Source organism: Diceros bicornis, chromosome 8 (assembly GCF_020826845.1).
Source record: "Diceros bicornis minor isolate mBicDic1 chromosome 8, mDicBic1.mat.cur, whole genome shotgun sequence".
Lineage (NCBI taxonomy): Eukaryota > Metazoa > Chordata > Mammalia > Perissodactyla > Rhinocerotidae > Diceros > Diceros bicornis.
In genome coordinates this window covers 73,989,929-74,013,652 of record NC_080747.1, presented here as the reverse complement: position 1 = coordinate 74,013,652, position 23,724 = coordinate 73,989,929, and the positions used below count along the sequence as shown (strand labels likewise).

The following is a 23,724-nucleotide window of genomic DNA, read 5'->3' as shown; positions in this document are numbered from 1 at the left end:
TCCACAGGCATATTACTTAGTGATTACAATCATCTGAATATCTGAAACTGGTTCCATGTAATTGTGGTGTACAGAACGCAAAAATCCTACGTGATCATACTGTATTCTAAGCACTCTAAAGTTCACCAAAGAGTCCAGCTGGCGTTTCATGCCTGAAACGATGACTAGATACGCTGCGATTATATTCCACTACCTCATCACTTCTTTTTCCTCACTACTTACACAAGCTTTCACTCAGCTGCTTCACTGTGTGCAGTCACTACATCACAGTCCACATTCACAAAAATTCAACTAATTTATATCCAAGGCCGTGGCAGTGAAGCAATTACTAATAGCTGGTGGTGGGATTAATGTTACAAGAGATATATGGTGATCCATATGTACTTGATTTAATGATGTTTCACTTAAAATAATCTAGTCACCTTCCTGTCATATGAAATGGGAAACAGCAAAGACATCATCCACCAGGTGTGAAATTACAATTAATCCAATGAATGGTAAAGGTTGCCTTCTCCAATAAAGTTGCCTTGACAAGAATGTGAACATCATCTAGCTATAATTTGAACAAAGTATGGTAGCAAATTCAGGAAAGGTGTGAGTTACACTAAACTGAAATTCCAAGAAAAAACTGTTGAGTATTGGAAGAAAAGGCAACAGATGGAACAACCTGACAAGTAGTTTCTATCTTTCACTTTTCAAAAAGATACCTTATAGCTTGAGTGCTGAAGTGGCCTTATAAACAATGGGTACACAAATAACAGTGTTTGGCGGGATACAATATTAAAAAAATTTACAGTTCTCTCACTTGTATTAAGGATGACAGCAAACTGACAGCAAACATGGGACCTGAGGCACAGCTCAGGCTGACTGTGGGCAATTCACAACCTCTCTGAGCATCTGTTTATTCTCCTATAAAATGAACAAATAGTCGTTTATGCTGCATTAAGTTTAGCAGCTAATATATCTCCTTTCCAATCTTTTTTTCCTTTCTCCCTCCCCAGAAGACATCACTACCCAAAATTTGGTACACGACATGCATTTTTATACATATTATGTATCCATGTACAGTATGTAACTTTGATTTGTATGTTTAAGACTAATATGAATGGTTTTAAAGTCTTGTAAATATATTTCTGTGAATAGTCATTAAGATTGTTGCCAGTTATTCACTACCTAAAAAAAATGCTGCACTGAACTTTTTTAAAAAGTCCATTCCGGGGCGGGTCCGGTGGCGCAAGTGGTTAAGTGCGCGCGCTCCGCTGCAGCGGCCGGGGTTCACCAGTTCAGATCCCGGGCGTGCACTGACGCACTGCTTGGCGGGCCATGCTGTGGCGGCATCCCATATAAAGTGGAGGAAGATGGGCACGGCTGTTAGCCCAGGGCCGGTCTTCCTCAGCAAAAAAAGAGGAGGATTGGCAGATGTTAGCATAGGGCTGATCTCACCAAAAAAAAAAAAAAAAGAAAAGAAAATGCATTCTAATCCACAATAATTTCTTTAATGCAAAACCTGAGTGGAAATGCTTGATCACTGACTTATCATATCTTCAACTCTAAGAGATATTACCCAAGGGGTCTTGAAGGTGTTCATAATGATTTACATTCTCACAAGAAATGTGTACTAACAATAGGCCGCATTTCCACGAAAACTTAGTAGTGCTAAACCTTAATTTTCATCATTATGAGTGCTATGAAATGACATTCCACTGTTTTAATGTGCATTTCCCTAATTATTAGTAAGATTAAGCATATTTCATGTTTACTTTCCAGGGAGTTTCCTCTCTTACAAGTGGCTAGTTCATATATTTTAGTACATTTTTTTCTATTGGGTAGCTGGTCAGACTATTGTTGGGTTATTGGCTTTCCTTACATGTTTTAGGTACTTAACCAGTTATATTTATTGCAAATGTTTTCTTCTTGTCTGTGATTTGTCTGTTCATTTAATTTATGCTGCCTTTTGTCATTCAGATATTCTGAATTTTAATAAAAAATATATCAATAGTGTTCTTCAAAACTGTCAATTACTTCTTTCAGGTTTTTGCTTTTAGGGTCTTGTTTAAGTTATCCTTCTCTATTCAAAGGTAATAAAAATACTGTTCTATACTTTCTTCTCTAAGCTTTTAGGTTTTGTGCATTTTTTTTAATTTTGTAATTTATGGAAGATATAAATACAAGAAATTCTGGGGCCTAAAACATTTTGCTTTCTATAATGTATTTTTTTTTTTGTGAGGAAGATCAGCCCTGAGCTAACATCCATGCCAATCCTCCTGTATTTTTTTTTTTTTTTTGCTTAGGAAGACTGGCCCTGGGCTAACATCCATGCCAATCCTCTTTTTTTTTTTTTTTTTTTGCTTAGGAAGACTGGCCCTGGGCTAACATCCATGCCCAATCTTCCTCCACTCTATATGGGACGCCGCCACAGCATGGCCTGACAAGCAGTGTGTCGGTGCACGCCCGGGATCCGAACCCAGGCTGTCAGCAGTGGAGTGCGAGCACTTAACCGCTGTGCCACAGGGCCGGCCTCTATAATGTATTTAATAAAAATTTACAAAACAAAAATATAAGCCACAGTTGTAATTAGTATTTGGGTGGTGAACATGATGTAATCTATGCAGAAATAGAAGTATAATGATGTACACCTGAAATTTACACAATGTTATAAACCAATGTTACTGCAATAAACAAAAAATTTAAAAAAAAAAAGGAAAAAAAAATATAAGCCACAAACTTCACAAATTCATATACTACCAGGAAATGTAATGATAACAAAAGTAATATAGATGGAAAAAAAATGACTTATTCTGAGAAGAATACAGTGTATTCAAAATGAGTTGTTAAAGTTTAGCTCTACTGAGCTAAGTAAGCCATCATACAAGATTTCTGCTTAGTCTCCTCTGTACTCGAAAGTAAGCCTTGCTCATTTTCATATACGCAACATTAGCACTAGTGTCTGGCACACAGGAGATGTTCAATAAATACTGAGTGATTTGAAGTAAATTTGTTCAATTCCTGCTAGTGCAATATACATGATCTTTCTTTCTTTTTTTTTTGTGAGGAAGATCAGCCCTGAGCTAACATCCGTGCTAATCCTCCTCTTTTTGCTGAGGAAGACCGGCTCTGAGCTAATATCTATTGCCAATCCTCCTCCTTTTTTTCCCCCAAAGCCCCAGTAGACAGTTGTATGTCATAGCTGCACATCCTTCTAATTGCTGTATGTGGGACGTGGCCTCAGCATGGCCCGAGAAGCGGTGCGTAGGTGTGCACCTGGGATCCTAACCCAGGCTGCCAGTAGCGGAGCGCTCGCACTTAACCGCTAAGCCATGGGGCCGGCCCGTGATCTTTCATTCTTAAAATTGGACAATAAATATAACAGAGATTGTACCCCCAAAAAAATACGGCTTGGTAGAAATCTATGCAACTTATAACACAAAGTTCTAAACAAAACCATAATGATTTTTATAAAAATCCAATATGCCTAAAAGAACATGTAGAGTTCCTAATTAAAAAAGAATACAAGAAATACACAAACTTTTTCATTTTTTAAAAAAAGCTGAAAGTAGATTAGTGAAAAGGGTATGCCTCTATTGTATTTTGCATTTGCCAGTGTTAGTATATACTTTGTGTTCAGCCATAATTACTTGGTAAAACTAAATATTAATATGCTGGGGAAAAATCACACTTGAACCAACTTCCATACTGACATAATTTCCCTATTTACCCATCATGTAGAAGCTAATTCACATTACAGAAAATGCATTGTAGCAGAACAGACTGTACTTAATTGTCTGGTGCCATCTAGGTATTGCTCACAACTCAGAATGCAGTAAAGGAAACTCCCCAGGCGGCTTAAAGTCGTCATGGAAGGTTTCATGGAGTTAGGCCTGTAATGACAGCTGAGATTTTCATCAACAGATAGGATTAAATGCATATGCTGCATGTGTGAAGGTACTCTAAATTACATGACCTTAACACAGTGGAAGATCTATGTTTGGATCAGCAAGGTGTGGTGAGCTTAGAAAGGGCCTCAAAAGCCAGGCAGACAAGCTCATATTTACTGAATAACAGAACAGAAACAAAATACAGTTTTGGAATGAGAAAGTGCCAGGATAAACCACCCTTTTAGAGGCAGTAAAGAAAATGTTTGTTGCTCTACGCTATATAAAGAGCAAGATTATCAATAAAACATGACAGTTGTTTTTAGACCTGTTGTCAGACAGGTTTGAGTACATATTGAATCACCTTTGCACAGGTTGAATACAATAGAAATCCTTTAATGTGCTAAAATCAATGTACACATGGCCAACATTGGCTAAATGAAGTTGGCCTGCAGTGGGCAAGCATACTTTCCAATTTTACATATGAGTCATCCTTAAACTAATAAGCATAATAACTTGGGATATTAACCCTTGACATTAATTTTTTTTTTGGTTGCTCATGGGGAAAATGATACTTAATTGACAAGGTTGAAAAATGCACATTTCCACTCTTCAGAATTTACTTAAACAGGCATCTAATATACTTGTGGCTCTTCCACTAGAATTAACACACTTAGAAGATACAGCCTCTGTCATTCACTTTCTTTAAATTATTCCATTGCCTAGCATTGTCTCTTGTACATAGTGCATGCTTAATAAATGATTACAAAATAAATAAGGAACAAATGGATGATGACCTATGTCTACAAACACCAACAAATGGCCAATGCTGAAGTATCCTGGCCAATGGAAAGACATCTATACACCAACTTAAAATGTAAACTAGAAAGGGTTTGTTACCATATTATCCCTCACCTTCTACGACAGTTAAATTTTATGTGACATTTTGGCTTAGCTATGGTGTCCAGTTGTTTGGAGAAACACTAGTCTAAATGTTGTTGTGAAAGCATTTTGTAGAAGTGATTAATATCTACAATCACTTGATTTTTAGCTAAAGCAGATCACACTCAATAATGTGGGTGGTTCTCATCTAATCAGGTGAAGGCCTTAAGAGCAAAAACTGAAATTTCTTGGAGAAGAAGGACTTCTCCTTCAAATTATAACATATAAATCCTGCCTGACTTTCCAGCCCACTGGTCTGCCCTACAGATTTCAGATTTGCCAGTTTCCACAATCACGTGAGCTAGTGCCTTAAAATAAATCTTCTTACAGATAGATGATACAGATATATACACTATCAGTTCTGTTTTTCTGGAGAGCACTGACTGATTCACCCCTCCCCCTCAAAAAAAACAACTGCATTTTTAGAAGAAATCCATGTAAGAGATTCCATTATAAGAAATCACATTACTATACACGTGTGTGTATGTTTGCATACACACATACATAACAAAATTGATCCAAGTTTTGACAATGTCAAACAATACTCTAGTCAAAAATTTTTAATTTGGTAATATTTCTACAGGCACTTAAATTGGTTTTGATGGGGTGTAAACTGTATTACCTTCTTCTGTTGAAAAAGAAAAGAACGTAATCACAGCAGGACCCATCTTTTCATGACCACACTCTAAATCAGAGACAATCATCACTTTTGGTCCCTAAGGAGTCCTAAGTTTGACTGAGTGCTGAGGATTCCTAGGGCTACGCTGACACAACACAAATGATTCACATGATTGCTAAAATTCATCCCTTTCTCCTTACAGTTTCATTATAAAATAACACCAAATCTGTGAATACACATCATACTCACTCTTGAAACAGTTTTAAGGCAAGTTTTCTTTTAGATAGATTAAAAATAGTTTTTATAAGACTGTTTCATCTCTAGTATTATTAGGAAATGGCTCTAGCGGTTTCTAATCCATAAAATTAATGATGATCATATTATTTGGCATAATTCTAAACGTTTAGCAAAGAAATTTTTAGTTTTCCAAACAATGAGTTTATTTAGGATGCTTACAGAAAACTTTTGCTTTATTCATCTTTTAACACTTTTAAAAGCCTTTCTTTTACATCTATGTAAGTTTGAATCCACACTATTTCTCTGAGTTATATAACTAGGTTCCCAAGAGGGAAAAATCAATAAGAAATATAGCTTTTCTTTCTATACTTCATAATTGAAACATTCCTGCTTGCAATAGGAGAAATAAAAAAAAAAAACAGGAAAGAGAAACACATGATGTACAGGATATAGTACATATACTTCAAAAACGTGACAGGTGGAACTATGAAGTGAAAATATCCCCCATGAAAAGGCCACTCAACCATTTCCTATGGTTCATCCACTTGAAATACAGGGAATTTTTGACCAAAAGAAAAACTGTGCTATCTAAACTATTCTTGAAATATTCCTATAAGGGAAGACATAGACAGGCACACAATTTACCAATATCACGTAAAAGAGATCAGTAAGTCAATACCACACCAGTGACAGGATGTCTTACATGTAAATAAGAGTTTTTCTATGATGATGTCATCACTTATTGCCACACTGGACATTCAGAGCAATGATAAGTATGCGGGTGGAGTACTGGAAACAAGCACACTTAATTTTTTTTTTTTCTTTTATTGCGGTAACATTGGTTTATAACATTGTATGAATTTCAGGTGTACATCATTATACTTCTATTTCTGCAGATTACATCATGTTCACCACCCAAAGACTAATTACAATCCATCACCACACATATGTGCCTAATCAGCCCTTTCGCCCTCCTCCCTCCCCCCTTCTCCTCTGGTAACCAATTCAATCTCTGTCTGTGTGTGTGTGTTTGTTGTTGTCTTTATCTTCTACTTATGAATGAGATCATACGGTATTTGACCTTCTCCCTCTGACTCACTTCGCTTAGCATAATATCCTCAATGTCCATCCGTGTTGTCACAAATGGCTGGATTTCATCATTTCTTATGGCTGAGTAGTATTCCATTGTGTATATACACCACATCTTCTTTATCCATTAGTCCCTTGATGGGCATTTAGGTTGCTTCCAAGTCTTGGCTATTGTAAATAATGCTGCAAAGAACACAGGGGTGCATGTATCTTTACGCATTCATGTTTTCATGTTCTTTGGATAAATACCCAGCAGTGGAAAAGCTGGATTACATGGTAGTTCTATCTTTAATTTTTTGAGGAATCTCCATACTGTCTTCCACAGTGGCTGCACCAGTTTGCACTCCCACCAACAGTGTATGAGAGTTCCCTTCTTGCCACATCCTCTCCAACACTTGTTTCCTGTCTTGTTAATTATAGCCATTCTGAAGGGCGTGAGGTGATTCTCATTGTAGTTTTAATTCGCATTTCCCTGATAGTTAATGATGTTCAACATCTACTCATGTGCCTGTTGGCCATCTGTATACCTTCTTTGGAGAAATGTCTGTTCAGGTCTTTTGCCCCTTTTTTAATTGGGTTGTTAGTTTTTTTGTTGTTGAGATGCATCAGTTCTTTATATATTTTGGAGATTAACCCCTTATCAGATATACGGTTTGCAAATATCTTCTCCCAATTGTTAGGTTGTCTTTTCGTTTTGTTGATGGTTTCCTTTGCTGTGCAGAAGCTTTTTAGTTTGATGTAGTCCCATTTGTTTATTTTTTCTGTTGTTTCTCTTGCCCGGTCAGACATGCTGCTTGAAAATATGTTGCTAAGATTGATGTCAAAGAGTATACCTCCTATGTTTTCTTCTAGAAGTTTCATAGTTCCAGGTCTTACATTCAAGTCTTTAATCCATTTTGAGTTAATTTTTGTGTATGGTGTAAGAATGGTCTACTTTCATTTTTTTGCATGTGGCTGTCCAGTTTTCCCAATATCATTTGTTGAAGAGATTTTCCTTTCTCCATTGTATATTGTTGGCTCCTTTGTCAAAAATTAGCTGTCCATAGATGTGTGGGTTTATTTCTGGGCTCTCGATTCCATCCCATTGATCTGTGTATCTGTTTTTGTGCCAATACCATGCTGTTTTGGTTACTATAGCTTTGTAGCATATTTTGAAATCAGAGAGTGTGATACCTCCAGCTTTGTTCTTTTTTCTCAGGACTCCTTTGGCTATTCGGGGTCTTGTGATTATGGCAGTCCAGAAGACCACTAAAGTGGCTACAAAAGAGACAGATAAAAGAAGCCTACGAGCTTCCATTCTCACCAAGGACACTGGACAATATGGGTTCTGCAACTGAGAACTAAATCATAAGCTTCAGGAGGAAAGGAACCATACATGTTTCATTAACCAATAACAGACACAGGGCCTAGTAATATTAGTTTACTGAATTCTGCCAGCCCACATGGCCTCAGATTTGCAAATATTTTAAAATGTGGACCTGGGCTACAAGAACTGAGAGGAGATCCTGTAGTCCAGAGGCCTTAGAAAGCGAATGTGGAGTGGAAGTTGTGGATTCTGGTTTGAGGAAGTGACAACGCAGACTTTCCTTTAACCCCACTCTCCATATCAGCCTGTGCTGCTTCTTGCTTCCTTAAACCCTGCTGACCCCCTAATGCTCCTGGCACGGATGCCACAGGTCCTAGAGGTCCACCAGTCCTTTCGTCTGTTTCAAGACTTTTAGCCATTTTAAAGGTTTTCAATTCCAAGTTAAGAACAAACTTTCAGTCCATGAAAAAACCATGGAGGGCAATATTCAAAGTGAGCCTAGATGTGACCAGGACAGTGGCTAGCAGTCAAATAAGACGAACAAAATTTAAGTCACTCTTAAGCAGCACTCATGCATTTATCAATTACTGAGGATCTTCACATCACTGATTTCAACAAGCTGACTGAAAGAGAGAATAAAATATAAAATTCCTGCCCTCATAAAGCTCACAATCTAGTGGGCATGAAGCACCAGCAAGAAATGAATTATGATAATTTAAATGGAGATCTGATAGTGACATACACAGGCTGTTACTGGAACTCAAAATAGGCTTCTTGTGTGGGATTGGAGTAGGCTTCCTTGAATTTGAATTGAGCCTCGAAGGACCCACTGGAATAAACCAAATGATGGAAGGTTAGTTACTCCAAATGAATGATGCAGCATCTGCAATGACAAGCTCTAGGATTAGCAAAAACAAAAACAACAAAATATTTTGCACAATTTTGCAAGAGAGGATTTCAGCAGGAGTCTAGTACCCTGGATAGCTCCCTTGCATCAAGGTGACTGGAGAGACTAAGGTCTAGCAGATTGGAAGGGGGATTGGAGGATCACCAGAATTTCAAATTTACCAATCTGTCCCATATTCAAATTAAAAATATTTTGCTCTTAAAATACTTCGTCTGGGGGCCAGCCCGGTGGCACAAGTGGTTGAGTGCGCGCACTCCGCTGCAGCGGCCCGAGGTTCACCGGTTCGGATCCCGGGCACGCACCGACGCACCACTTGGCAAGCCACGCTGTGGCAGCATCCCATATAAAGTGGAGGAGGATGGGCACGGATGTTAGCCCAGGGCCAGTCTTCCTCAGCAAAAAAAGAGGAGGATTGGCAGATGTTAGCACAGGGCTGATCTTCCTCACAAAAAAAAAATACCTGTTTGTTTCCTGCATTAGACCTCTGGAGCTGTGTGTTTTCTGTATCATCATCCAATGAACCTGACGCTCCTCGGAAATATCCTGAGAGGCGACTCCTTCCTTCTCTTCACCAGATAGTTAGCACTGTCGGGTCTTTATCCCTTCAGTGTTCCCACCAGCACTTGGATCTGGGACCCTCTCAATTCCGCTAGAGATGCTTCATATTACACTCTCCCTCTAATCAACTTAGACCCTTCCACTGCAGAGCCCTCCTTTCAGAAGCTGGACTGGTGTTGATGAGGAAGATAGCTCCCAAAACCGCCATATTTGCACTCTGAGGTACACTGTAGGAAATACCCCTCAAAGTTAATTTTAGCCACAATGTTGCTTTAAGTTTATATGCTTGTTATTTACAAATTTATAATGATTTTTTTGATGGTGCAATTTAGTAATCTATACTTGGCTTTAAAATTACTCCTACAGGAGGTGCATTCTAACTTGTAAGTAATTCATTTATTAATGAATACTTTTAGTGTTCTTGGGTCTGTTTGTACATGAATATAATATTAAGAATTTAAAACAAAATCAAATACCTATCCTATATGCCCAAAAGGTAACACTAGATATGTATGTACATGAATATAATACTAAAAATTGAAAACAAAATCAAATACGTAGCCTATCTGCCCAACAGGTAACATTCCTTTGAAAATTCAGGAATCCTGAAGTACAGACCCATTGGTTTTATTACCAATACAATATTTTGAAACTTTACCTGAAGTATGTTACTCTTAGTCTGCATTTCTAATACTGAATTTGAGTTTGGTTTAGAGGTATTTTTTTCCTTTTCCTAACCTTCTCATCTGATGTTTATGAGATATTTGTATGCTTTTTTACCCCTTCAAGCTGTTCCTGAATGTCCTGAAGAAGACTGCATATGAGAAAGGAGAGCTCACTAACCACATTTCATATATCCATACTTAATGCTCTGGTAATTTGTGTATCTATAAATAAACAAAAACAAAACAAACAAACATAAAAATAGTTTCTAAAGAAAGAATTGCATAGATGTTAAAGCCTACATTTGTGTTTATTTCTGCCATGCCTTTATTCATGTATATTTGTTTGGTTTTATTTGTTAACCTGATATACGTTTGTGATATACTCTTTGCTGCTATTGCCAAAAACAAACAAGAAACAAAAAAGCCACACACACAACAATAACAACTCATTAACAGAATCACAGTATTTAACTATTTCCAGGAAAGAGCTAATTATAGTGAATAGATATATAAGAAATATGCTAGTCTGAATTTCACTGCTAAGGAAGGTATATCACTAAGACTCCCCAAAGAGTTGAATTAGGATAGTACACCTGCTTAACAAACACTTCTTGAACACAGGAATACCTCTAGGTCTCATTAACGAGTGGGGAAAATGAGAGAAGGCATCACACTGTCTGGAGTATGTTTCTCCAGCTGTTCCACATTCCAAATATATCATACTCAGATAAGGTTATAAAGGAGAATGGAGAAGAGACAGATCATCCTGAAAGTAACAATGACTTAGAAAAAGAGAAACAGGCACACCCTAAAGATTTAATATGCACATTCTGCACATATTTATACACATATATCATATTTGGGCACCAAACCAGACATGGAAGACTGTGTATTTCATTTATTGTGGATTAAGCTGTTCAGGAACCATAGGAAGTGCATTCTTTTTGAAGCAGACTGACATACGTAATAAGCATTTACAAAATGTTTGTTGTCAATGATGATGAATGAGGTAGCTCTACAGTGGGAGACAGCCAGGTAAGGGAAGATTACACGTAGCAAAATGAGGCAGTCTGGTGATGCTTAGAACCTCATACTAGACTTGCACTGTAGTCTGGGAAACACTACAGAGATCCAATTGAAAATAATTCCAAGAAGTCCAACCAGCCTGCATATCAGGGGGCATGACAATATGCCATAGGAAGTTGGCATCACGAAGGTCCAAGAGTGAGGAGGGAAATGAAGCATACATCTAAGAGCTGGCAATGTTTGGAGAACCAGGAAAGTGGTTATTTTACAGGGAGTCTGCTGGCAGATAAAATGGCTCAGGAAATGAGGTGGTTTCAGAGGCAGGGTCTTAGTCCTTAAAGAAATAAAGAAGTCTGTGTCAAAAGAAAGGCCTTGCTCAAACGCTGGAGAAATGATGACACTAGGTAATTTATCAAGATGCAGGAGAAAATATTAGGTGAGAAATCAGTCTCAGTTATAAGAAAGAAGCATTACTATAAATGTTATAATATTAGAGCTGGACATCAAGAGTGGCTTGATGTTAAGTCCCAAAGTGTTGGACTAGAAACCAGTCAATCTTTCCACTAGACAGAAGGATTGCTTCTGAATCAGGGGCATGGCTGAGGCTCCAGTTAATGATTAAATGATTCCAGCGACAGATTCTGACAAAAGCTACAAAATAGGCCATAAGTGAAATATTCAGTTGAACAACCAATTATTTTTTCTTCCTGATATAATGCATCTGCTTTTAGTCATGTTATTGACTGATTTAAATACATTACAAAATATATAAATTTGTACAGTTAGTCTAGTAGAGGGCTTCAGAATAACCAAATTTAACTCTCTGATTGTCCACGAACTTCTAAAAAATCAACCTTTAAATACTTCCTTTGCTGCAAACATTTGAACATCGATTAAACCCAGATTTAAATAAATGAACTGAAGATTAAAAGCCAAAAGAAACTAAACTGATACTACCATGTAATCATATTTCCTTCTCATGGGAGACAAGTTGGATTAATAGATGCACATAAGGTCAACTTTGCTTGAGCAAAGTACTCAAAGCTCTGTGTGAACCCTTCCAAAAGATAAGCTGCATGTCTCCAAACGCAGAGATTATCTAATGTTTGAACATTCTCGGCATAAAGGCACTTATTCTTAAAATTATATTTGGTTACATCTTAAATTTCTACTAATGAGTTAGGAGATCCTCATCAGATGGGGTAAGATAATGGTGACTGCATGGCACTGAAGGGAAAAATATCAGTATTGCAAAGAGCAATAACACGGGAGCATCTGCCTTGCATGTCTTCCATCACTTGTTCCAAACACCCAAAAAGCAGCAACAGCATCACAGAAGATGGTGATAACTGGGCAAGTAACACACAAATATTGCTGGACTCCGAGTTAAATCAGGAATAAAGAGAAGATACACCCCCTTCACACTTTCTCTGTCTACTGGTTTCATAATTTTTGCATCATTGTAATAAAAAAATCAAAGTTCGGCTTAGCTAGCTTGGCAGACCATAGAACAGAGCCTCAGTTTCCTCATCTCTAAAATACGCAGAAAAACAATTTTATAATGCTAGGAGAATTACACTGTATGACACACATAAAGTGCTTATCATGTATGAAGTGTTCAGCACATTATAGCCATTGCTGCTGTTGTTAATTAAAAAAATTTCATCATTTGCAAAATAAAAAGAAAAGTACAACCTATGTTTACATGTGTTCTAGGGCTCCCTTTATTTTAAAATCTTTTTCGAAGTGTCTTTCTTTGGAAAAACATAAAACATCCTTAGAATGAGGGCACAGAGTTATTCAACCAATATTTATTGGGCATCTACTATGTGCTGGGCACTGTTAATCCTTAATGATACAACAATGAACCAACAGCACGAACACACATAAAATTAAAATTGCAATTAGTACCACAAGGTAGAGGAACATGGAACTAAAACAATATATAATAGGACAACTCATGTAGCAAAGGAGGCCAAGAAAGGTTTCCTTAGGGAAGGGATGATTGAGCTCATATCTGAAATAGAGGGGGGAGGGAGAAAGAGGGAAAGAAGGAGTAGGAGAGGGATACTAAAAGAGATACAGGATACAAACACATTATCTTTAATCTTGAAAGACGTAGAGATATAGTCTAAAATTTATTTCAGCAGTAAGACTTTGAGAACATTTCACACGTGATGCTATTGTTGCGCAGCCAAAATAACTGTAATCTTATATAGAGAAAGATGATTACTACATGCCAAGACCAAAAATATTACATAAGAGTCAAAACTAAACAAAAAATGGCCAACCTTTGTACATTGTGCATATTTTTTGCTTTATAAATGACTACCAATAAGGTCCAGCCTGGGGTCATGACTGTCCAGTTAAATTCTTCACTTATGTGCTTCCCCAATCCACAGCAAATATGTGCACAGGAATTAGAAACTGTATTTTTTTAAAAAAATACAGTTAAGATGAAAATCTTCTAATGGAGAGTGTAATATTTTCCAGGTCTAAATAGTTGAATCTTAGTTATCTCTGTAAGTTGAGGAAGTACTTAGATACAAAACGGGCGGAAGACACAGCCTTCAAGTTTCACTATAAAATACTCTAGGTCACAAACTTTAGAGTGCACAAGAATCACACAGAGGACCCCAGCCCAGGGTTTCTGATTCAGTCAGTCTGTGGTGGGACTGGCATTTTAACACGTTCACTGGGGCTGCTGCTCAGGGAATCACATTTTGAGAACTACTGCTCTAGGTTAAGAATTTGCCATTGGATAGTAAGATGCTTTCTCATAAATGACCTCTAGATTTTATCAGTATCAGAATATAGTTACAGTATTCAAAAATTTTGATAACTTTAATTAAAATTTTAAAATTATTAATGCAGTGTAAATAATGCAAAATTAAAAGCTATATTTTAAGTTAATCTAGATACAGGGCCAGGAATTTGACCAAACAACTAACTTCATCTGTCAATGATCTAAGCAGAAATCTTAAAAAAAAATTATAATATCATACCACTGATCCCAGTAAACATTTTCAATCACCACTTTTTTTGTTTTTTGTCATTTTATTTAACTCACATGAAAACAGCTTAAAATGTAATATGCTCAGTTTAAAATAAGAATTGATAACAATATCTTGGTTCTGTATTAACTGCAGTTTAGACTGCTCAGCTTTACATTTTTATATTATATTTAGTTTAAGCTAAATATTGAAGTATGTTTCTTTTATTATAGTGTTCTTCGTCAATCTCCTCATCTTTTCTAACTGCTTCTCCCACCCCAGATTTCATGTTTTATTGTTAACTGACACTCTTGCATAGCGAAGATAATATTGCTGATAGAAGCGTGCGTCCTCAAAATAAAGCAGATTTTGTCATTATCCAATAGGGAAATCATGCAGAAGCTGTCAGTCATACAGTAGAAGAGATTACATTATCAAAGTGATACACCTGTGACAGATAGTCCAAAACCAAACACAAAAGAGACCAATTAACAGATAGGCTGGTTTATACTCTGACTACATTGGAAATCACCCCATTCTTGCATGAATATGAAACTGATGATTTAATAGGCTTTTTACTTTTATAAAAACTTATCTATGTATTGTCAACAAAATATAAATATGAAAATCTTTTAATTCAACTAATCTGAAAGTAATACTATTCTGTTATTTATTGAAAGTCATATCTAATATTTGTACTATTTCTTTACTGTCGCCACTATATACTTCTGGGGTATCATATTGCATAGACAGGCTCAAAGTCAATCAAATATTTCCCCTTGTATTCTTAAAATGGAGAAATGCATTTTAAACAGTTCTGTGTTTGTATAAAAAACAAATATATAGGGGCCGGCCCGGTGGCGCAGCAGCTAAGTGTACGCGCTCTGCTTCGGCGGCCCGGGATTCACAGGTTTGGATCCCAGGCATGCAGCGACTCACTGCTTGTCAAGCCATGCTGTGGTGGCATCCCTTATAACGTAGAGGAAGATGGGCACGAATGCTAGCCCAGGGCCAATGTTCCTCAGCAAAAAGAGTAGGACTGGCATCGGATGTTAGCTCAGGGCTGATCTTCCTCTCACACACACACACACAAACATATATATATATACACAAAAAGAAAAAATGATTAAGTTCAGAATGCTTAGAAAAAGGACTGCTCCTATTAGTAACAATCTATATACCAGAAAATAGTTAAAATATCTTTGAAATTGTTGCTACATTTCTAAAATTATTCCCCACAAGCCCTGCATCACAGCTCTATATTCATGGAAAATAACTTAAGGACAGATTAACTATTATATGTATGCATTCTAATAATTTTAATATAAAAATATTATAGAAAATGTTATTTAATGGGTTATACATTTTATATGAAGAATAAAATATTAAGCATTCAATGACTGATCACTAGTAATACAGGTGTTCTTTTACATACCTTATATTTTTTCCTTTAGAGCAAATCTAAGGAAGGTTGGTTAAGGAGGTATCTCAAACACCTTGCTATAAAGAGGTTGTATGTGCCACGTTGTTATTAACGCCATATTCAACACGCTAGGGTGATGTGGTATATTTAGAGATTTAGAGTATGTATTCTCTACAAATATATGTCAAGCATTTCGTTCACTAAAAGACAATATAACGTCAAAGACTGTCTTCTTAGGTACAGAAATATTGACAATTCATTCCAAGAATAGAGTGTACAGAATGTTGTACATCTAAAACAGACTCACTCTGAACTTTGCACAACAAATTCAACCACTTAGCAATATCTAAATCTATTTCAAAACAAACTTATCTTCCCTTATATCTTTTGATCATTTCTATAACTCCAGGAGACTTGCATCTTATTATACCTTATATTCTCATCAACAAGCCACTAATCCCATTTATCCTTTAAGATTAAGACCAAGCAAGTCTTACCTACACCTGAAGCCTTTTCAGACAAAACCCAGCATGAACTGTTATTATCATGCTCTGAACTCCTGCAGTCCTCTTTAGACATGCAATCTCTTATTGCCACGGGTTGTTAACTCGGTTGAAGCATGAGCATCAGATTCTTCCCAACTGGAGAGTAAGCTCCTCAAGGGCAGGGAGCAAGGGAGTTATATGCTCCTCCACAATACCTAGATAGTACCTTGCACATGACAGGCTCTTTGAGTACTATGTTGAGTAATAAAAGGCAATAAAGAGTTGAATAATGATAAAATATAATGAATTTTTCATTTTCTACATGAGTTTGATATAAATTAACATTCTATAGTATAAATAATCATTAAAGTAAACAGTTGCTGATTCTTTGATAGTGTCAAAGAACAAAATATTCATAAATGACTTTTTAATGATTGCAATAATACATTTCATCCAGCACATTTTAAACCTCCCCATTATTTCTACATTCCAATGACTCAGGAAAGTTAACCCTGAGAGTGGTGCTCTCAATCTAAGTTCTAATGTAATATATAAAACTGCACATGCTTCAATGTTGAAAATGTATTTTAAACCAATATGAATCTAACTGAATCAAAATAACAAATCCTTAACTCTGCTTTGTCTTCAAAATCAACAGGACTGTTAAGAAAAGCTACTTTCACACTGGAAAAACACCGACAGTTGGCATGTTTTGATCAAAATAAGGAGCTCCTTAATTAATATCAAATGAAGACAAATCACTCTGACAATAGGTTGACCAGTTTACTTCTCTTTCTTCTCCATGAAATTATTGAAGGGGTGGTAGCAACACGGAATGTCAATGTTTTGAAAACATTGTGCTTGGCAGGCGCTTAGAGACATCCCAATTTAAAATAATAAGAACACTGTCCTAGTACCTGAGTCACAACCCAGTCATTGGTTCTATAAAAGCACAGGTCGCTGCTTTTAAGAACAAATTTGCTAAAGCATAGCTGGTGGACTCTGTCCCAAGTCTCCTCGAAGCTTCAAGTTATGTCTGGAATGTGTACCTGTTACAAAGCAAATAGAGAAACCAAAACAAATTGTGTTGCAGCCTAGATTAATAATATTTCAGGTCTTTTCTTAATAGCTAGTTTTTAACCAGTAGTAATCGATATAAACTCACCTAGACGTCTGCTTCTCTCTCCTCCCCAAGGCTTTTAATAAAACCAGCTTTACAGTAAAATGTGTACATTATTTTTAATAGCCTTTCTTAGGGATACGGATGGAGGATATATTACATTTCAGTGGGAAGGTATTCAACTGTAAAGATACTAGAAATGAAAGCTGTTGAAACCAAGTAGGTACCTTCTGTCCTGTGGGTCCTATGGAGGGCCTGAAAAGGTTAAAAGGAGTGCAGAATAAGTACATAAAAACATTAAAGGGCAAGAGATCAGTGACTTCTGAGAAGCATGTTTTTACTGCCTTAAAAAGACAAGGGATTTTCTGACTTCCCTCATTTCATATTCCAGGTCCCACGAGGTGTGGAGGGGGAAGCAGAATTGCTTCGAATTCTGAGAAAAGAGAGGAGAGAATGGAGAGAGAAAGAAGGAGGGAGACAGAGAGCAGTTCAGGATACACTGAAGGAAACCCCGAGAAATTTCACAACTCTTTGCCATAAATAGCCTTTCTTCTCACTCTGGATGCCTCCTCCTTTACATCAGCAAGGCTCAGCCTCCAGGCGCAGAGAAGCACCATTCACAAATCCCTCCGTCACCCCTTCGCGCACCCCTACCCCTTGATAGCAGCGCGTGTACGAGTCCCTGGGACACAAGCCAAAAGACCAGAGGGCCCAAGGGGCCACCTGCGGTTTCACCTCAGGACTGATTTTCTTTTCAGGTGAACCAGCGCATTGATTAGTCAGGAGCGCGAACACACACGAACGAACACACACACACACACACACACACCCCTCCCTGGAGCCCTCGACGCGCCACCACAAAGCAATTTGTTCACACTAAGTCGCTGCTGTTCGCTGGGGAGGGTCTCGTCTCCAACCCAGGAAGCCAGCGCCCGAGGACAAGCGGGCGGAGACAAGAGGCGGTCCCGGCTGGGGCACTGCGGCTCCCCCGGGAGCCCCGGCTCGCCGCCCCCTCCTTCCCCTCCCCTCCGCTCCCCTCCCCTCCCGCTCCCCGCCGGCCCCCGCCCCGGCGCCTGCAGCCCGGGTGCCAGCTCGAGCCGGCCGCCCCTACCTGCGGGACGCGAGCGGCCAGAGAGGGGAGCGGCCCGGAGCCTGCGCCAACTCTTGCGTCCTCGGCCGGCCGCGCTCCGCATCCCGCTGCAGCCGCGGCCGGGGGGCGCAGGGCGTTCAGCGGCGCGGAGGAAAAGGCCACGCAGCGCGCCGGCAGTCGGGGGCCGGCGGCGAGCGCGCCCGGCCGCCTCCCTCCCGCCCCGCCCGCCGGGCCAGGTCCCCGCGCCGCGCACGCCGGGCCCGCAGCGGCGCCCTGGGCCTGGGCTGGGCTGCTCCGGGGCGGCCCGGGCACGGCGCGGTCACCTGCCGGGCGGGCATCCCCGCGTCCGCCGGGGCCCGGCCACGGCGCGGCGGCGACGCGAAGCGCGACCCTCAGGGCGCGGGGGCACCGGGGGCGTTACTACCTTGAGGGTTCCGCGCCGCTTGTTAAGGCTCCTCCCGGGCACTCAGGGATTTATGTCTTCGGGGCACGGGGGTGTCTCCTCTGCTCCCCCTCCTCTGCCCTCCCTCCCCTTCTCGGCTGTTGGGCTCCTTCTCTCCAGTCCCAGTGGCACAGAGTCGAGCCGCGTTATTTAATAATCCTCCTGCTCCGCCTGCCTGCGCCAGCAGAGCCGCTCTGCCTGAGCCACCGCTTCCCAGTCAGTCATGTTGTTGAGAGAGAGAGGGAGGCGGATTGGCAGTCGGTCGGCGACTATTTGTGGTGAGAGAGAGAAGAGCAGAGCAAGAGGAGGGCAGGGGAGGGACGTGGGGAGGCGCTTCCAAGTGTGTGACTGCGCGGAGTGTGACTGTGCGGGGACCCCTGAGCCACCTCCCCGGCAGGCCCCGCGCCCCGACTGCGAGGAGGGCGGCGGCGGCCAAGGCCTTTATAGGGATCGGGGTGGGGGGGTTGGGCTGGGGTGGGGGTGGCTTGGAGGGCGGCGCCCGGCCAACTGCGTCCGCGGGTTTACCACGCACGCATACTCACACATTAACGCGCGCACACCCGCTGCTGGAGCGCTGCTGAGTTTTCATTTTAGGGGAAACCGTATCCGGCCGTGCTGACTTGGCTCCCCCTTCAGTCCTGCCTTGTGCGTAAGTCGAGTCCAAGTGCATTGGCAGGTCAAGACAAGGGAAGGGGGGAGTCTGGAGCGCTGCAGAGGGACCGCGGGGATGCTGAAAATGCACTGCATCTTTTCTCGCCAAACCACAGATGTAATCTTTCTCTTCCACCTCTCAGGGAGGAAATTGTGAGGTTCTTTCTCCTCTTTTCTTTCTCACCCTACCTATTCATATCCTTACACGTCTCCTCTCTCCAAGGCAGCAAGGGAAGAAACCTGGCTTCTTTCGTCTAAGCAGATCACACCTCCCAGGAACCATTTAGGGCTTCAATTCTTCTGTAGGATAATGGGAGCATTGGGACTGTGACCTGGAGTGGAACTTGTGTTCCCACACATAAGCTCCTTGACAACACGGATTTACAAACAGAACCAGCTACCATTTTGACATCATTTGACTGATGGCCCCCTGGAGAAAATTTGCTAGTTTAGAGTCTCCAAGACTTCTGATGCATGGTGGTGTTACTTACCTAATTTATTTTCCCTTGATCCCCTCTCCCATGGCCCTGCCTCATTTCCTTTCAGGTTTGCACGGGTCCTGAACTCTGTCCCATCCATCCCCCTTTTTTTATCGCCACTCCTATACATTTACATCTTTAGCAGGCAACACAGCAGATGGAATGCATTTAACTGTGTGTGTGGTGTGTGTGTGTGTGTGTCTGCTTGTGTGTGTTCTAAATAATCTGGCCATGATCTTACTTCTGAAATGTTAATATATTGGGTGTAAAAGCAAGGTGTACTTTTTGAATGAGTATTAGTGGTTGATGTGTATTTTAGCAAGAGGACAACCCTGCTTTGGGGGACAACTTTTTTTTCATAAATGTGACAAAAGGAAGTTAACATTTAGGAGGCTAGGGAGGTGGTGGCAAGGTTGACAACTCAGTTGTTATATCTTCTCTCCTGATTACTAGCTCATGACCATTGCTATGTCTTCAGATTTTTATCATATGGAGGCCCATTATATATTCTCCATATATTTCCCCTTTTTGACATTGATTTTCTTTTTCCCTAATTCTTTCCTGTCTCATACAAAAAGTTTAGAGTCCATTAAAGTCCACTAACAGCGGCTTAAGCATATAATCAAGAAAGGGCAGTGAAGTTGGGACCAGTGGATATATATCATGTTAGCTCCTTTGATTAAGCATTGGAAAATGGATGTATAACAAAGTGTATTGGGATTTAATGTGTGCCTGCCCTGTGAAAAAGCTATTATCGTTTCTTCAGTTTTACAGATCAAGAAAGTTAGGTTTGGGGACAGTAGGTAGTTAACCTGAGGTCACATACAGACTAAGTGATGCAGCTGGAACTCAACCTCAGTCTGCCTTACTCTTACTGTCCATACTGCCTCCCATTCACAGCTCCTGGCTTAGTCAAAAGTCTCAATGGTTTCTTTAGAGCTTTTGATAATTATGAAATAAGCTGATCTACAATCCTTTGGCATTTTCCTTCTACCTCCCTCCTTCTTTCCTTCCTTTTATAATTCAAAAGAGGTTTACAAAATGTTCACTTTTTAGGGTTAGGCAAGGATTTAAAAAGTCCTAACTACTTGGACTTGTAAATGAAAAAAGTTAGGAAGCTTTCCTCCAAAGTCCTCACTAAAGGAATCTTGCATTGCTGCAAAAGGAAGTTTTGTAGAAGAGATATTCCTGATCTGAACATTTGCACTTAGCGAATAAATATGTGGTTTATTTAAGAGCTGTAAATAGACATTTTTAAAAAATTGTCCCCCTTTAAGGACAATGCTCAATCATATTGGGCAAGTTTTTGGTGCTTTTATTGTCCCAGTTTTCTATTTATTTAATTGTTACCAGTAATGATAATTTATTATTGTGATGATATGTGTACATGTGTACATTACATGTGCCTGGTGATGGATGGTAATTAGTCTTTGGGTGGTGAACGTGATGTAGTCTACACAGAAATCAAAATATAGTGATGTACACCTGAAATTTATATAGTGTTATAAACCAATGTAACCTCAATAAAAAATAATTTAAAAGTTAAATAATAATGATAATTTAATAATGACTCTATATTGCATACTTCAAAATTATATATTAGACCGGATATTTCAAGGGCATTTTTGGTAACCACAACTGATTGTAATTTTCACACTTTCAATTGCATTCATAATTAGTGAGACCATGACAATCTGTCAATTGCCTTTATTCATTAAGGTATTAAATAAAGCCAACATTTCTTGCTTAATTTTCTAACAATTTTGCTTGCCAAATAAAGTCTAAAATTCCTAGACACTAGACCAGAAAGATATGAAAATATATAACCTAAAACACACTTATGAAAATATGATTCATTTTAACTATTTTGTATTTCTTGTTGAAAAAAATCTGTACTAGAAATCCCATTTATAAATTATAATGAACATTTTAGAAGTTAAGAGAATGCATTATTCTCTTTTAAGATTGTTTAATGTTTCAAGTAGAATTTCCCACTTTGCTATACTTTCAATGATATAATTTTTGTTGTGATAGGAAAACAGAAAGTTAATGATTCTTTCCAATTTGTTCATTTTCATCTCTTATGCTTGCTGCTGTTTGGTTCCCAAGTGCCTTTAACTGGCAAGTTCAATGAAGATTTGGCATTGCACCATTTGACGAAAGCAGAAAAATTAGGTTGCCAATTACATATGTGCCCCTTATGTGCACTGAATTCCCACCGAAGTGATGAGCCAAATTAGAAATTCTTCAGTAGTGGTACCTAAGAAGTAAAATTAGTGCCTAGGGAAGGTAAAGGAGGTAATTTTTCTTTCCAACCCTATTACTGTAATGAAATTCATAAGATGTTTTAGAAAGTGAATTAACTTTAAAATGTGCAAACAATGCTTGTAGATGAAGTGTCAGAAAATAAATTTAAAAGTTACATTTCTTTTTTCCTGTCCTAGCTATTTTATCATTCTTTGATTTACTTCATACCCTATCATGATTATGCAATCATTTATGAAGAAAGTTCGATGAAGGCCACTTCTCCGCTTTGCTTTAGCCTAGTAGTATAAAAGAAATGCAAAAAAGAAAAAAGATTAAAATTTGGTATTAACATTCTGGATTTTTTCTGTATTACTAAAAGCCAAATTATTCTTTTGTGACAACTGTTGTGACATGCAAGTGGCATTATGGTACCTTAGAACAACAGGAGCCTTCAATGGAGATCAAGGCTGAAATCTGCACTCGGTTCGAGAACAAGGGCTGATGAGAAAGTGTGGAGTAGGAGACAGGAGGATTGACTCAGCTGCAGTTCAGGGTCCAGAGAGCACAGGAAAAACTCAGTCTTAATATGGCATTAACTGGGGCAACCTGCCAGGTAGACAAGGCACAGTAGACAAGAATTTAGATAGAATTATTTTTCAGAAATCCGGTCGTGGTGACTATACTTGGTAAATTGCCTTTTTGCAGCAGAAATTCTGCCTCGTGGCAGAACAGCAGGATCTATTCATGCTCTTGCTCTGTGGAGGAAACTAAAAGGCCTAGCAGGTCAACCGACCAGGATTTCAGAGAGGAATCCTTGGCAGAAGCTAAGCCCAGGTGACTGGGTCAAAATACTCACTGCGTGAGCTGTCTTTGATCTGAGAACTACACAGACACCAAGGATGCGTCCCATGGCGCAGACGTGGTAGCAAGACTATTAAGGTGAATGTGTGCCACTGTCCTTGTCACTGGGCTTCCAGGTCCCAAGTTTACAAAGTGATCTAATTCTAAGCCCATTTAATGGGCTGAGAGGATGGAAAGCAGAGGCTATGGAGAGGTATCGCTTACACAGCGACTGAGGATAATCCTTGAATTTCCAGGGGAGGCTATCCAACTGAGAAAAGTTGAGGTGGCGGAAGGAGGTGAGAACTGACAACAACATTGATGTTCTCTGAATTTACACCTATTTTTTAAGGGGAGTAAACTGTATTAAAAATAATATTTATCAACATAAAACCAAAGGAGTCTTTATAAGCAGATTTACCAGTAGAAACCTTTCCTTTTGTATAGTTTCCTTATCTTTGTTTCTGTTTCCAAATGTGATTAATGAGGTCTTTCGGAAAATTAATGACCTCAAGATTTCTTACCTTCTCATGAGGTAATTTTCATGTTTGAATATTTGTCTCTTCTGATGCAATATTAAAAAAATATTTAACTCAGTTAATTCGTTCATTTGTTGATGTCTGTGTGTTGCATCTATCAAAGTGATTTTTTGTTGGGCTTTTGAGTTGTTCTATTATGATTGTCCCCAGGCATCTATGTGTTTGTAGACATTTCATTAAAATAAATAGAACTT

The 23,724-nt window shown here is 39.1% G+C and overlaps 1 protein-coding gene across 2 annotated transcripts in view; it reads right to left on the bottom strand.

Moving 5' to 3' along the window:
- The window catches only part of CCSER1 (coiled-coil serine rich protein 1), a 674,289-nt gene extending 655,159 nt beyond the window's left edge, over window positions 1-19,130 (bottom strand). For both annotated transcript variants that reach the window (XM_058547509.1, XM_058547511.1), the window contains exon 1: window positions 18,757-19,130. The gene's annotated coding sequence lies outside the window, so the exon portion shown is untranslated. The remainder of the gene's footprint in view (window positions 1-18,756) is intronic.
- Between the last annotated feature and the right edge of the window lie 4,594 nt (window positions 19,131-23,724).